A 12,726-nucleotide genomic window follows, 5' to 3' on the forward strand; every position below is an offset into this window, starting at 1 on the left:
CCCATACTTTTTATGAACTGTCCCTCCTGCCCCCCAAAAGTGATGTCATGACCCAGTCCCTGATGACTGGCTGGCTTCTTAATTAACTCAGGGTCCATACTAGGACAGCACACATACATTTTATCCTAAGTACAAATAACTGTACACTGTGTAATAGCTACATGAAATACGGTGTGTTCACATTCATTTCTATTATGTAAGCTAAAATATTAGTGTAAGAGTGATTGCTAAAATATTAGTGTAAGCATTTATTATTTATTTATTATTTATTACCAGTTATTTATATAGCGCACACATATTTCGCAGTGCTTTACAGAGAATATTTGGCCATTCACATCAGTCCCTGCCCCAGTGGAGCTTACAATCTATAATCCCTACCACATGCTCACACACATACGCACTAGGGTTAATTTTTGCTTGGAGCCAATTAACCTACCAGTATATTTTTGGAGTAAGCATGACTGTTCTGAGATGTGTGATAGGTTAGATACCTAATTTCTCACAAACCATACATCCTAGGAACTCTCAAATCACTCCTGACCAGCGTACAGACTTTAGGTTTAGTTCTATGATTTTGGAAGCTCTTAGCTGTGGTGGAATTATAAAATTTTAGTAAAAAATAAATAAATATATAATGCAGTATTTGATCACTGTTTATGGTTAGCCACACCATTTGTTTAGATGGATTTGGGTTTGAATACCCTTGCAGTTTCAGGTGCCAGCTGAGCAGTTTCAAGTCTTCACAGACCAATGCCTTATATTTACCAATCTCTTTCTCCACGTGATTGCCTTTCCTGCTCACAGGATATCCTCAGGGATGTACATACTAATCAAACTACAGAAGCACCCTCTGGTTTACTCAGTGATTTACATGTTAATGAAAAACCTTCCATGGGCACTACATGTAATAACTGTTGATATTCCTAGACCCCCCTTTGTGGGTAATAAATGCCACAGGATGACAAAACCTAACAAAAGGCATTCAGATAATCTGCCCTCAATGATCTTACATTTACAAAAAACAATTAATAGATACAGTTATCATTTGAATAATAGTTGATTTATTATTAATGGATATTGTCTTCTCTACAATGCCATGAATGTCACAATGCACAATTCTGTATAGCCCACAATTGCATTGACAGTCCCTCTCTGGGAGAATGCCTATTTAAATGCCTTCAGTCACAAGTTGAGATGTAACTCAGATGCTCTGCAAATAGCCCAATAGCTATTATAGTGGCACCTTATTATTATGAAAATTAAAGCAGATTATAGACTACATTGCATTCCTATACTTGAGACTTGAGAAATGTTTTAGTTAAAATAAGAGATCACCATATAAGGTTCTGTGATGTATAAAGACCCCTAACTTCAGTGTTTATGTGTCACTAATTGTTGCACAATATTTCCTATTTCTCATTGGCTAAAACAAGGTATTATTTTGACAGATCAGTTGTGATCAAACTGGATCAAATTTAGTCCTGTCAAGATGTGTCTTCATATGGTTCAGCAGTCAGCTTATTTGGTTACAAATGTTCCACACTGACCAACAAAATCGGCCTGTGTGTGACCATGTCAAGGGAAGTACAGTAGATGATGTAGAATACTAAAAAAGTATATAATGGTCTCACTACTTATGTATAAAAAACATGCTACTTTCATGGCAAACTCTTCTGCAAGTTTTATTTCAGTGTCATTAGCTGGATCTTCAAAATTGAGCAGTGACAGGAGCCAGTAACTGTGGTGTTCTGTAGTGTTGAAACTACTGGGAGAATTGCTTGTATTAAATTAAATCTGAATATTCACCCATAAAATGAATAATTCCCTTTACATTTTTGTCTCTCCTTAAAAGTGTCTTTGCAAAGGGTGCTTTCAGTGATACAGGAGCATTAATCAGCTTGCTCTACTTTTTCTATTTCATTTTCCGTTAGACATAAGCAGAGTGGAATTTATAGTACTTGTTCCTACATGCTATAGTTGTATTTAGATTAAGCATCCCCAGAGTTTATATAATTTGCAATTCATAGCTCTTACAGTTTACGGCTGCACATGGGTCCAAAGACACATGAGAGTCATTCTATAAACTCAGTGCTGGATGACTATAAACCTTTTTGTGTTTCTAAGTGATGCTCATAATATATTTTCTGGGAATTGGCCCAAATTGAGATGCTAGAAAACATTAAAAGCATTGTGCTTCCATTGTTATTCCTATGAAACATTTCTATTACAGAATGTCTACCCCATACTCCCTGTAATTTCCCATTGTTTTATTTTGGTTTTGTATTTTTTATTGGTAACAGTGAACAGGTACATACATTATACAGACAGTTTTGTATGCTTCCATTGCAGACTTGTATAGAATGTGAATGAGATATGCTCTGCCAAAAGACAAAATTGATAAGCATCTACATAAATCTGGTCTGCAGATGACCACTATTTGCCTGTGTTTACTGTTATTTGCTGGACACATTAATAGGTCCACATAGTGTTCAAGCCAAACAAACACAGTGCAGGCCTGTTACTAAGTTTAGTTCTGGCTTGTGCTAATGCTATCTGTCCAACTTGCCACCCGTGTGCATGGCCAAATTGCAAATTCATCCTTTCACTCAGCCCTCATGCGGAGAGCCGGATTGACCCATGTGCGGAGGCTTTATCATATATATCATGGTCAAATTCTTGAAAGCCAAAAGTTCTTCCATGTAAAGTAACTTATTTTTATCCTACATCTTTTGTATACTAACTATATTGCTGAAGATAAATTCTTAAAGATTCTTTTAAATGTTTTTCAGAGCTACAAAAATGTATATATTCAGGTTTTGGTGTAACAAACAGGTTGGAGTAAAACCAGAGATAGTCAGATACCCAGCTAAAGAAAATATAAATAAATACTATTGTATACAGTAGATTTATAGATTTCACAGGGAAATTAGTGAGGTTAATAATTGCATTTCATTGCACATCTTCACTATGTATTTTATTATTATTTTTTACTTCTTTGAATGTGCTTAGAAATTAGGAATCATTTTATGTTTTGCATTCCCTTTAATATATGTAGTGTCAGAACAATACACAGAACATTCCCTGGAGTGTCTCACCATGCAATAATACTGTTATTGCAAAAAAATTTGCACCCCTGCTGGTATATATAAGCAGAGAGTAGGTGTTTTAATCTAATACCCTCTGAATTAGCTCATTTGCATTAAACAAATACAAAACAACAGGCAGTCTTGTGTAAAAACACAATACATTTAATTACATATAACTGTTCTGAGAATATGATCATCTTAGTCCTCTGTGGGATCACTTACCCTGGTGAGAATTCTGCAGAGGAAAGGAGGATGTTGGCAGCTTGGAAACACGTTTAAATCATGTTAAGTACATTGCATGGTGTACATTAGGAATTAAGATCTTTGGCTCTGCTGTTTTTTTTTTCCTTGTAGTGTATGTACCGTGTGTTGAAACAAAGGGGCTAAATACATATTTCACGCTTTAATTCAGAACATCACCAATAATTATTTTTAAAGATCTGCTGCCCTTGCCTTCAAAATCCACTGTTGTGTGAGTTTAGAAAGTATTTATTCCATAACTGAATATCCATGCAAAGCAATATGAAATTAAAATACACTATTACTCTGTTATATAATTTGATCACCTTTATGTGAGAACCCACTAGCTCCTAACTTTAAGTTCTCCAGAGCATCCAATCAAGAAGGTACTCAAGATATAACAAGCATTAAACAGTTAATCTAAATTTTATCATCATTGCTTAAAGATTGGGCTACCAAGAAGGTTTGCCATACAGAGTAGCACTTTGGTCTCTGTGTTTTCAGTACCGTACCTTGATAATGAAATGTAGAAGGGATATGCTCTTTTAAAATAAAAATGTCTCCATTGAGGAGTCACATGTAGGGCTCGTACTAAGGGTCTCATTCAGACACGCTCGCAAGTGCCTATGCGCTCGCAAGCGGGTTGTTGTTGAGGCCCTGCACATGTATAGCGGCCACACTGCGCGTGCGCAAGCCCCGGAGCGGGAGGGTGGCTACACAAACGGGGTGGGAGGGTGGCTACACAAACGGAGGCGTTCGCGATGGAACACCTGCCGTCTGGGGGCGGCCCCACTGACATCACCCGTGACATCAGTGGTGAGCTTCCGGCTCTAATAGAGCCGAAAGCTCACTGGGGCTTGCGGTAGACGAGACCCTATCACAAGTTCACCCACTTTCTCTTCTCTCCACAAAACTCTCAAGCAATCATATCTAGAGTAGCAAAAGATTACCACAGACAAACGGTAGCATATCGTTTACCTAGACGACATACTACTGGTACACTCAGACCACGACACCCTATTGAGACAAAGAGACTCGACCCTTTCCTTACTAACATACCTGGGATTCATAATAAACACTTAAAAGTCAGTTCTAGTCCCGACTCGAAACATAACATTTCTTGGTTTCGATCTAGATACCCATTCTTTCTCCCTGGGAGTTCCTCCAGAAAAATGGCTAGATATGAAAGAATACATACAAAGAACTTCCCAGAAGTGCAGCTTATCCCTCCGCTCATTAGCAAGGATTATTAGGAAAATGATTGCTATGTCCCCTGGTTTCAGACATGTGCCTCTGTCATGCAGAGAGCTACAAAAACTCCTAAGATCTCTGCTTCATCCTCACTATTCCTGAACAGACATTATTTTCCTCTCCAGAAGAGTTAAAATGGAACTGACAAAGTGGAACAGTCTCCCCGTGCCTCCTCCTCACCCACTCCTAGACCCAACACCCCATATGACAATTAATACAGATGCATCACTAACAGGTTGGGGAGGCTTCTCTCAGGGGCACCTGGTCACCAGAAGAATCCAGTCTGTTCATAAATGTACTAGAATTACGCTCAGCAACACTGACTCTAAAAGCCCTAGTTCCCGAGCACACAAGAAGGGTCTGTATCCAGCTATGCCTGGACAATATGACCGCAGTGTTATACATAAACAGAATGGGGGCACCAAGTCACTATCCCTATGCAAAGAACATTAGAGATCTGGGATTGGGCAGTCCAAAGGGACATAATTTTGCTGGCAACCTACATCTCAGGAGAACTCAACGAACTCACAGACTCACTATCCCAAGAAAGAATCTCCCTAGGATCCACAGCATTGAGAAACCAGGTTTTCCTAAAAATACTCCAAACCTTCGGGAACTTAGAGATAGACCCCATTGCCAGCTCCATGAATGCTCAAGTTCCACGTTTCATGTCCAGAATATGGACAATAGGGGTATGGAGAATGGATGCGATGTCATTCCCTTGGACAGACACGTCTTGCCCCTATGCCTTCCCTCCCCCTGCCCTCTTCCTGAAAGTCCTACAGAAAATCAGGGAGGAACGAGTACCCAGTATTGTGGTAGTATATACGGCATGGCCATCCAGGGTATGGTTTCCTCTGATCAGCCAATTATGCATAGGACCCAGACATTCTGGAAACACTTCCCCAGTGCATGTGGATGGCAATATTACTAGGTTGCTAACAAATCCATCCCTAGCATCCCCCACAAAAGCCCTAAACAATGTGTCCTTAAGACCCGGACTAGAGCCAGGTATGCGTGCGATAATTAAATAATTTGACCTCTGGCGGTCCCAAGGGTCTTTATCTGACCAACCCTTTCTACTACATTTAGCCTTAGACTTCTTAGCCTCTAAATATATATCATGCCTTGCATCAGCCACTAAAAAGTCATATGGTTCTGCCTTAGTCATCATGATCCCAAACCTAACAGATAATAAACTTTATCTTCGTCTGCTAATGGGTATTTACCTCTATAGGCCCATACAACCTAAGAACTCCCATACCTGAGATTTCGAACCCTTCCTCTCTGCCCTAGCCTCTTGGGAGACAGAGAACAATGTTACTCTGTTATCCCGCAAGTTGGCATCCTTGCTAGCTCTAGCCCTTTACAAGCACCTGTAGTATATTAAGCTGATTGAGCAACTACCATATTTTTTGCTTGCAGTTTGGAGGCATGAAAGGAGTCAGCATTAGGAGGAGGTGCTGATCCTTATAGTGCCATGTGGAGGTTTTTTGGGATACCTCCAAGGTAAGTTAGCTCTCAGCTCATACATGTACTGTTATCATGCAGTACATCAATTTGTTATTATATGACCCAGAGTGGGTGCTACTATTATGTAGCAATAATTATTTTGGGGTGAGCGTTTGGGAGTGGGGCCCTCGGGATTGTTCTGGCTGGACCTTGCTCATGGCATCGCCACTTAATTCACATAGAATATTTTTTCACTCTTCTATGCATTTGTGTATTATTTATGTCATTTTAATTCTTTTACATCTCATTAACACTTATTGATTTATCTTTACACACCTATCCTTTAACACTTCACTATCACCTTTTTTCCCCTTTTCGTGTGATGCCCTGGGGGTGGTCCTTGGCTGGAATTTTTTTGGGGTGCCTTGCTTCTCGGACGTGAACCCCTTAATTTTAGGGACGCTGGTATAGAGGAGCCTTGACGATGGCCCAGCGCTTATTCATATATTTGCAAATGTATGTAAACTAATACCTCTGAATTTCTATTATCATGTAGGATTCAAGTATTTTTGATTTATCTGCAGTGTGCTGGAGGGCAATTTTCTTTTTTCTGTGTTCAGTGTAAACCCCGCCCTTTACAAGCACCTGTAGTATATTAAGCTGATTGAGCAACTACCATATTTTTAGCTCTAGCTATAGCAGCCAGAGGGGCTGAACTAACCCTCATACATAACTCAGACCCATGGTTATCACAGACTCCTATGGGGTACCATATCATTCTTAAAGGTCATATAAAAATATCTTTGTTCTATAGCCCAATAGTAGAATTTTACTTAATACATGACACTTAAGAACCTAACTTGTGCATGGCTTCATGCTTATCATCTTACTTGGCCCTCACAGCGCCAATAAGAGACTGTATCACACAGCTATTCATCACTTGCAGGAAACCATTTCGCCCAGCAAGATCCTCTACTATTAGAGGATGGATTGTGACATCCATGAGAGAAGCTGGGATAGACACTGACCACTTCAAAGGCCATTCCTTAAGGGGAGCAGCAGCGACAAGAGCAGCAGCTAAAGGCATACCCCTACACTCGATCATGCTAGAAGCAAGGTGGGCCTCGGCCCAGACTTTTGCAAAACACTATTGGAGACCTGCCGATCTACAAAAGAGCGAGTTTCTCAGAGCAACCACCAGGTATGTGGTAGTCTGCCCACCTGCTGTTGCTAAGTGGCAAGCCTCCCGAAGAACAAAACACTACTTTGCTGGAATCTATGACCTGCAAACTGTATTTGTTCTAGGGAACAGGATTGCCATCTAGCAACAGATCCCACCCTACCCTCCCTTTCTTACTCTCTCCTTTGCTAGGTCTGTTTCCTCTGGAGACCCTCGCATGATGGCTATTAACTATACCTTTCTCATTCCTGAAAGCGCAGCAAGGGACCCAAAGAAGCCACAAGCAGCCACCAATAAGGAACAGAAGTAACCCGATATCTCGGACCAGATTCCTTGCCTAAGTTTGGAATAGCCGTTCCCTGTCCAGTTCTGATTCCACCGTACAAATCATTTTTCCTTCCAGAAAATCATCAGTTACAGTTCAATAAAAATTGTTCTTGTTATGAAGCATTTATGGTTTAATCCTTTTTTCCTTTCAAACAAAAGTGTAAGGCTTATCAGTTATACAGGTTTACCTTCTCTCACACCATTATACTCTGGGGATTGGATTGTCACCAGCGAGCTTCCTAAAAAATCTGTTTTGTGTCTCAGGCGCACACCCACATGACCACGGGCATGCACGTAACCCACGGGCATGCGCGTGCATTGTATACAGACAGAGGAGAGTAAAAATTCTTTCACTTTCCTCTGCCTCAGCGTTTTCCGGGAGGCTTGCTGCCTAACCCATCTGCTGTTGCTAGGTGGCTGCACCCTAAAGAATGAGATAGGTACGGTTAATAGCTAGCAAGCGAGGGTCTCCAGAGGAAACAACAGACCTAGCGAAGGAGAGAGTAAGTAAGGGAGGGTAGGGTGGGAGCTGTTGCCTAGAACAAAAATATAGTTTGCAGGTCATAGATTCTTGCAAACTAGTGTATTTTGGGTATTAACATGGTTACAAAAATCTCTCTGAGTTGTAAATACTTGGTTTCTGCTTATTCCGTGGAGCATGTGTAGTTTCTAAGCCTTTGGAGGGCTGGGCTAGTGACAGCAGAGAAAGAAGGGGTGGCAGGCTGCTATGCTATGAAGAAGGATTGGAAAGGGCTGTAATCCAAAGTAACTCTGCTCTGTTATGGGAAAGATGCATCAAACATTCTAAAGAGGAGAAGTTGTCCTTAGCAACTAATCAGTTTCTAGAAATAATTTATCTAGCACATACTATGAAATAGTAGGTAGAATCTGATTGGTTGCTAAGGGCAACTTCTCCATCTGTCCTTTAGAAGGTTTGACACATCTCCCCCTATGTCATGTGTCATGTGACTTTGGTCACATTATGGTAACTGATTGTAACCTATAAATTATTAATAGCATCACCTTCTCTCTTTTAACCTATCCCTCTCTCCTTCCCCTCCTCTAACTCCTAAAGCTACCATTACTAAGCGTAATATTGAGGCTATTGACACTGTTGCCTTTTCCTCCCTGCTGGACTCTCTTCTCTCCCCTATAATTTCTCTCTCCTGTCCTGAACAAGCTACTTCCCTGTACAATTCCTCCCTTACTTCTGCTCTTGATTGTATTGCTCCAGCAATAACCACTCACCCTCGCAGATCCACACCACTACCCTGGCATTCCAAATGCACCAGATACCTACAAAAGTGTTCAAGAATTGCAGAGCGTCAGTGGAGAAAGTCACGCTCTAAGGCTGACTTCCTCCATTTCAAATTTATTCTCTCTTCCTACAGTGCTGCCTCGTCTCTCTCCAAACAAACATATTTCAAGAACCTCATCTCCTCCCAGTCCTCAAACCCCCGGCGTCTCTTTGCCACTTTCAACTCCCTACTCTGCCCTTCCCCTCCTTGCCTTCCCTCCTCGCTCTCTGCCCTCGACTTTGCAACCTACTTTACATCTAAAATTGACTCCATACGTGAGGACATCATATCCCATCAGACCCTCAGCACTCCTCCCCCTCCTTGCCCTTACCACCCCTCCCCTTCTGTCTCACCAACTCTGACATCCTTCTCCCCTGCTTCTGGAGAGGAAGTCATGGCCCTCATCCGGTACCCCCCCCTTCCACCTCCCCTCTTGACCCTATCCCTTCCCGTCTCCTCTCCCACCTGTCTCCTTCTGCCTGTTCCCATCTGGCTCACCTCCTTAATCTCTCCCTATCATCTGGCACTGTCCCTTCTGCATTCAAACATGCTCTTGTCTCCCCCATTCTTAAAAAACCTACCCTTGATCCTAACATACTTTCCAACTATCAACCCATCTCTCTTCTCCCTTTTGCTTCCAAACTCCTTGAGCGTATTGTCTACCACCGCCTTACCACCTTTCTTTCTTCCCACTCCCTCCTTGACTCATTTCAATCTGGCTTCCGATCTCTCCACTCCACTGAAACTGCCCTCACGAAAGTCAACAACGACCTCCTTGCTGCCAAATCCAAGGGCCACTACTCTCAGCTCATTCTCCTTGACCTCTCTGCTGCATTTGACACTGTAGACCACCCTCTCCTCCTGCAAATCCTTTACTCTCTCGGTCTACGTGACACTGCCCTCTCCTGGCTTTCCTCCTACCTCTCTGATCGTTCCTTCACTGTGTCCTCTCATGACTCCTCTTCCCCTCCACTTACACTAAAGGTAGGAGTTCCCCAAGGTTCTGTTCTTGGACCTCTCCTTTTCTCCCTATATACATCCTCTTTGGGTGAACTCATTAACTCCTTTGACCTCCAATATCATCTCTATGTAGATGATACTCAAATTTACCTTTCCACCCCTGAGCTCACCCCTGAGCTCCTTACCCGTATCACCAACTGTCTCTCTGCTGTCTCTTTGTGGATGTCCCAGCGCTTTCTTAAACTTAACATGTCTAAGACTGAGCTGATCATCTTCCCACCCTCTTCCACTACATCACTTTCCACAATTTCATTATCTATTGATGGCACAACTATCTCCTCTAGCCCCAAAGTGAGCTGTCTTGGAGTTAACCTAGACTCCTCCCTCTCGTTTAAACCGCACATTCAGCACCTCTCGCAGTCCTGCCGTTTTCACCTAAAAAATATCTCCAGGATTAGACCCTTCCTCACCCAGGATGCCACTAAAACCCTCATCCACTCACTGGTCATATCCAGATTGGACTACTGTAACCTTCTCCTAGCTGGCCTCCCAGTCTCTCACCTCTCTCCACTACAATCGGTTCTCAATGCTGCTGCTCGGCTCATCTTCCTCTCCAGACGTTCTACATCTGCTTCCCCTCTCCTTCAAGCCCTACACTGGCTCCCCTTCCCCTTCAGATGCCAATTCAAGGTTCTTACATTCGCCTACAAAGCCCTCACCAAATCCTCTCCCGCATACATTTCTGACCTTCTCTCCCTTCACACTCCCGCCCGCCCACTTCGCTCAACTAATGCATGCCGCCTCTCTTGCCAACTGATTACTTCCTCCCACTCCCGCATCCGAGATTTTGCCCGTGCTGCTCCCTACCTTTGGAATGCTCTCCCTCTCCCCATCAGACTCTCCACCTCTCTACAAATCTTCAAACGGGTTCTCAAGACCCACTACTTCATCAAGGCCTTCCAGCACTCATCCTAACCCACCTCATGCTCTTTCCTTCCCATCTTTCCCTTCTGTGTCATGCCTGTCTGTCTGCCCCTCCCCTTAGAATGTAAGCTCTCACGAGCAGGGACCTCTTCCCTCATGTGCTTCTCTTTACATTTTCTTCTACTCTCTACTCCCCATTAGGGCACCTAACACGGGACCACCAATTCCCGGCAGATTATTGTGAGTGCTTTAATCACTATTTCAGCAATGTATATAAGTTGTGTCCTTGTCCTGTACTGTATGTTACTTGTTTCTTGTTCACCTATTAGTTCTATGTACTATGTAATGCGCTGCGGAACACTTGTGGCGCCATATAAATAAAGGATGATAATAATAATAATAATAGCAGCCAGAAGAAAAAATGCAACATCTCCAGGGGCTGATTGAATTAAGCATGGGATTCCATTGTATCCTCAGATGTTGTGCTACTGTATCCATTTCTGCCAATTACAGGTTGTGCTTCTGTATACGTTTCTGCCAATATAAAACGGTTTATTATTGCAACAAAAAACAGCAATGTTTAATATCTCATAAACACGTCATGCAAGGCTACAGCAGGATCTAGATGTCCTCTTACAGGAAACCAGAGGGATCTACTGTATGTTAAATAACACACATCATTGTGCACGTAATTACAATTTGTAAAGAAAAAGCTGCAGAGATGCTTACAGAGAAGATACTAATGAATGCATGAAAGAGCAAATATTTTCATAACAAATCATTAATGTTCCTTTTTGGTCATTGAAATGTTAGGCATTACAGTATGAGCACAGTGAATTGCAGTGAACAACTTACCATTAATGCAAATATATATAGGTATACTCAGATAATTCTACTAAGAAATATGAAATAAAGGGGTCTATTTACTAAGCAGTGTTAGGAGACAGAGTGAAAAGTGATAAGGTACCAGCCAATCAGCTCTCAACTGTCATTTTTCAAACACAGCCTGTGAGATGGCAGTTGGGAGCTGATTGGCTGGCACCTTATCACTTTCTTATCACTTTTCACTCTGTCTCCTAAATAGACCCCAAAGTAGTAAGTAGTAATCCACTTGTCATTCGGCATCTTGGCCGTCAGTATTATAACTACATCTCATTCTAACAAATAAAGGACCTAGTGCAATTGTTTTCCCTGGGGACTGCTACAATGCACCCCCCACACCCTGTCCCCGGTTACCTGGCTTCCAGCTTTCTGGCAATCTCTTCTCAAATATGGTAGCAAAGAAGATAACAAGGGCTCTTGTTTACCATATTGTCGGACATATTGCTCTAGCAGCAGCCCATTAATCTGGAAGAGTCTATTCTGGCTGGTGTATTTTCTGCTGTAATATGCTTATTCTACACCACAGCAAAACCAAAGGATCACATTGTTGGCCCCATGCAGTACAAGTAGAGCAGGGGTGGGGAACCTTTTTTTTGCAGAGGCCATTTTGATATATATATAACATTATTCACGGGCCCGGTTCAGGCTATGCCCCCTCTACGTGATGTCACACGGGGGCAGGGCCACAATCGCTGGTGTTCACAGCAATGCCTGGAGCATCCTCAGGAGCTGTAAGGGTAGCAGTGTGGCCATCTGAAGCGTCCTAAGGACGCATCAGGTGGCACTGCTGTATAGATTCTAGTTGCAGTGTGCCATTCTAGGCACCCTGCTAGCCAGATGAGGCTATCAGAAAAAAGCTCAGAGGGCCAGACCAAATGATTCTGAGGGCCTTATACGGCCCCCGGGCAGGAGGTTTCCCATCTCTGAGTAGAGGAATGGTAAGGCTAGCAGTTTATTCGGCATCTGTTTCTTTAATAGCAGGCAGATAAAAATGTGCTTCTGGATAGAAAATATATGGTCTATTTACTAAGCAGTGTTATGAGACAGAGTGAAAAGTGATAAGTCTGTGATAAGGTGCCAGCCAATCAGCTCCCAACTGCCATCTCACAGGCTGTGTTTGAAAAAT

At 42.4% G+C, this 12,726-nt stretch overlaps 1 protein-coding gene across 2 annotated transcripts in view; it reads left to right on the top strand.

Annotated features, from left to right (window-relative positions):
* LOC148532156 (cadherin-6-like) overlaps window positions 1-12,726 on the top strand; it is a 351,919-nt gene that overhangs the window by 272,094 nt on the left and 67,099 nt on the right. The window lies entirely within an intron of this gene.

This window comes from Taudactylus pleione, unplaced genomic scaffold (assembly GCF_031769625.1).
Source record: "Taudactylus pleione unplaced genomic scaffold, aTauple2 ptg000083l, whole genome shotgun sequence".
Classification (NCBI taxonomy): domain Eukaryota; kingdom Metazoa; phylum Chordata; class Amphibia; order Anura; family Myobatrachidae; genus Taudactylus; species Taudactylus pleione.